Source organism: Lycium ferocissimum, chromosome 8, assembly GCF_029784015.1.
Source record: "Lycium ferocissimum isolate CSIRO_LF1 chromosome 8, AGI_CSIRO_Lferr_CH_V1, whole genome shotgun sequence".
NCBI classification, from domain to species: domain Eukaryota; kingdom Viridiplantae; phylum Streptophyta; class Magnoliopsida; order Solanales; family Solanaceae; genus Lycium; species Lycium ferocissimum.
In genome coordinates this window covers 53,260,532-53,265,136 of record NC_081349.1, presented here as the reverse complement: position 1 = coordinate 53,265,136, position 4,605 = coordinate 53,260,532, and positions in this window count along the sequence as shown.

Here is a 4,605-nt window from a genome sequence, read left to right as displayed (position 1 = left end):
GATTAGTGACGGGAGCATCAGGCTAGATGCCTCAAACCACATGAACTCCTTCCATTCTGCAATCACCTGCAAACCCACATTCACAGGAACATCATCCAAGATATAAGCAATCAAAAGAGCTCAGGGATAGGTCACGGAGGTGACATTCCTCGAAGGACAGACGCGGCAGGAGATGATGTTCAGCCACCTCCTAGCCTCAGCAGTAAACTTCTCACTAGATATTCCCACTGCGGACACCCCCGTGGCCGGCTCTATCCTCCGCGGACCATCGGTTTGGATGCCGGACGATCCCGCGTTATTGGCGGCATTAGGCCTCCCGAGAACTCGCAAGAGATTGTCTACCTTATACACCCGGCTGATCGTCTTGGTCCCACCTTCACAGAAACCTGGCGTATCATAATCCTTAGATCAGGAGACTCCGAATCAACTGTAGGCAACATAGCATAGAATTCCTGTACCCAATTCTCATTACAACGCTTGGGATCCTTGATCAAACGCATCCACTTGATCCTTTCCAACCTTTCCAGAAACTCAGGAGCCTGTTTCTCCACATTAGTCATATCAAAACTCCCCTCCAGCAATAGGGCATGCGCCTTTGCTCCAAGAAGCGGCGCTCACATTGCGGGGTGGCGAAGATTGAATACACGGGCACTCGCACCTCTTGTTGTTTGCCCCGCTTTGTTAGAACGCTCCGGATTTTTCGACCATACCTGCGAGGATAGTTTACGCCATGAGCATTCATGAACCATGTTTTCACAGATTATATGCACGCATTCCAAGATTAAACCCCAGCAAGTTAGCGCAACAATAAAATTTGAGTGCAGATTCTATGCAGTCATCGCTGGAGCGGTCACTCAGACCGGCTGCACGGTGGGGACGGCTCGAAGCACCGGCTGTCACGGCGTCGCGCACCCTGATTTTCCTTCTCGCGCTCCCGCTCCGCGCCCGCTTGGCGGCGTCGAGACCGCTATACGGACCGGCGCTCGGACATTTGTAGCGGGACTTGTCATCCCCAACACACCCGATTTTGGCAACTACCCTAAGGCCTCAGAAACTCATTTTTCTTAGGGATAGATTGGGCAGATATCAGGCATGCAAAATATATACAACTCTTAGAACATGATTTCTAGCAACAAAAATCCCAAAAAATCCGAATAAGCCAACACCCAATTTCAAACAAAAAATTCTTTACTGTGTTTAAGTTTTTCGGCTAAAATCGATTTATTATCAATGCAACAACCAATGTTTAGACGTTCTTAACACTACACTAGTTGTGAAGTTAGTCTAAAAACACCCCATGGACCCTCCCAACCCAATCCAAAAATCCCAACTTTGGGGTTAGCAAACCCACCAATCAATAGATAAAGTCCTAGAATCGTGCTTCACTGTTCTATTTTTTGCATAGGGGGGGGGGTGATTTCTTACCTTGATTAGTAGCAGATTCGGGTATGGATGGTGGTAGTGGTGGACAAACTTGATAGTCTTCCTTCCTTCCTCTTTGAGAGCAAATTGTGGTGGTATATGGTTGGAATTAAAGTATAGGGTGAAATGTGTAGGTATTAGAGAGGATTTTATGAGGTTGGGGGAGAGTTGAGAGGTTGTATTTGGTGAGGAGTTGAAGAGGTAGCTGTATGTAAGGGGAGGTGTATTTTGAGAGTGGGAAGAGTGGGGGAAGAGGAAGAGGTTTTATGCTTCTGATTTCCCGACAGGAGCTCCAACGGTAGCGACGCCGCTTTGGCGGTCCCGCTGAAGCAACACTTAGGCTGCTAAAGCGGTCATCCAGTGGTGAAATTCCACCAGTCCGTTTCATCTGATTTTGACCCGTGTTGAGTCACACCCATGTGTTCTTCCCGTACCTAGGTGAATAGTTTATCCAAGTTTAACTAGGTCATTACCTTTGCGTGTATTCTTCATGCGCCATGGTTTGCCTTTTTTCATTCGGGGACGAACGGATGTCTAATTGGTATCTGATGTAATGACCCGTTTCGTTGTTCTTTGTGAAATTCTGAAATAGCTAAAAAACCATGCCTTCCTAGACCTTTCGTTCGCTAATAAATTCTGGCGGACACCTAGACTAACAGGAACCATTGTACGGAGGGGAATCAAGCATCGAAATCCGAGCCAAGGACCCCGCTAGATTGCTACAGCGATCATTTGAGCACTACAGCTATGGCGCTCGAGCGTCAGTCGCGTCGCTGAAGTGATCGGATGTAGTAGCAAAAGGCCCTTTACAGTGGCCTTGTGAGCGCTGCAGCGCTACCATCGAAGTGGTAAGCCAACCGCTGAAGCGGTGCGCGCAATTAAAATTCCCTATTTATGGAATCATTTCGAGAATTGTCCCACGTTTCAATACCCTAATTTTCAGCCGCCTAGTTCGTGGAAAACCGAAAATAACCAGATCCTTGGTCTTGATAGACCTTTCTAATACCTTCAAATTCACATTCCACCTAGTAGATTACTCTTAAACCACTTAAATTTTGTTTCCTAGAGAATTATCAAGTGAGTGTATCAAGTAACCTAGAGTTGGAGAGATGATGGGTTAACAACATTCCCCATAGCTCTCCTTAAACAATCTCCCATGTTCTTCATCTAGAATAGGTTAATAATCTAGATATTCATAATTCTCCACCTTAAAAATAAGTTTGTCCATGGATTTGGAAATGGGCCTTTCTCAAATAAGCTTAAAATTTGAAAATCACCTAGCTTTGTTGGGGATGGAATCTAGAAGTGGGTTGAGATCCAAAACCTTCCTTCGTAAGTCCAAAATCTCGTATGAAGTTTATAATTGGTATTTCTATTCTTGGGGCTCACGGTTGTCTCCAAGCTCTTTCGAGCGGATTTCAAAATAGCGATTTAATTGAAGAATCAATGGATGTTCGTGACACCCGCTCGGCCATGAGTGTTACACCTCTCGTTTTTGTCGCAAGAAGTCCTTGGCTTATGGGTGGTTTATACTCCTAGTATGGAAATCTTTACCCGAGTTCTGAGATATCAAGTGCCTTACCTCGTGTGTACCAAAGTATAAGTATATGTTTCTTGCAATACGACAGGATTAGAAGTTAAACGAATCGAATCGACACGAGTCGAAGCGACTCAGGAGAGTCTGTAGAAACCAGTCACCATTGACGGGCCGTCGACACGTCGACGAGCCGTCGTGGTGCTCCGTCCATGCTCCTCCGCCTCTGAAGTTTCAGGTGGCAGGTCGATGGAGCACGTCGACGAGCCATCGACACGTCGACGAGCCGACAACCCGTTCGTCGATCCGCATCAACGGAACTTTCTAGTTCCATCTATATATGTTTAGTCCCACAATTTTATTCCTCATTTTCTCATTCCCAAACCAGAGCAAACCCTAAAATATTTCCCCTTAACATTTTCCATCATATTGGAGAAATTCTAGCAAGATCCGAGCCCTGTAAACCCGAGCTAGTGAAGAAGAAGGTTGCTCCTAGGGTTTCATTGAAGTTGTGGAGCTTAGAAGTTTGAGTTGGAGTTTATTCTTGGTATCCTAGTCCTTTCAAGGTATGTATATGATTCTTATCTTCATTATTGAGTTGATTATTAAGAATTTTAGTGGTTTTAAGTAAAGGAAATATAGTTATGAAGGTTGTAAGTTGAATAAGGGTTAAGTTGAGACAAGGGGTTGTTTTGGGGCAGGATTTGGAGTAGAATTGATTATATTTTGGTATGTAAGAATTGATATTGCTAATGTGGATATTGTTATTGATGTTTGGGTTGAATTGGGAATTGAGGGATTATTAAGTTTACAAAGGAGATGTTGCCCGAATTGCGTAAAATTGTAAATTAGATTAAGGTCGGTATATGAGTACGTTCTAGTCTAATAATTGGTACTTGGTCTTGTGTGTAGATTTGTCAAGCTCGGGATAGTAGCATAGCTAGCTTGAAAAGCGAATAAGGTATGTTAAGGCTATCCTTTCTTTCATTTTGGCATGATCTTACAACATGACGAATAAACGTGTAAACGAGCTTCCATATTACTCTACTCTAAAAGCTCTAGGAGTACCTCAGTCTTTGATGATCCTATATTCCTTGTTATGATTGTTACTTCTGTTCTTGGGTCCTGAGATTTCATATACTGATGATGTTAGCTCAAAAGATGTCTATCGGAGGTAGTACGACCTTATGTCACTCCGAGAGTTCTAGTTACTCATTACATGTATGCATTGCATTCATTATACATATGCATATTGACCGTTGATCAGAAGGCGTTATATACGCATATATATTATATATATAGGGTATGGAGAAAGGGATAGGCGTTATATACGCATTACCACCTGATCAGCTGGTGCACAATGATGATGATGATGATGATGATGATATATGGATCGAGTTGTACGTTCCTCGGCACTAATATATGATATGTGGATCGGGTTGTACGTTCCTCAGCACTGACATATGGGATATGGATCGGGCTGTATGTTCCACAGCACTCACAGTTATATTATAACCTATGCATATCATGCGCCCTTCGAGGCACTTTCATGCTATATAGAGTTATGTAGATATTTTCAAATGTCCAGCCACAGATGCATTCAGATATTGAGATTTGCTTTCATGTTTCAGATGTCTCTCATGATTCTT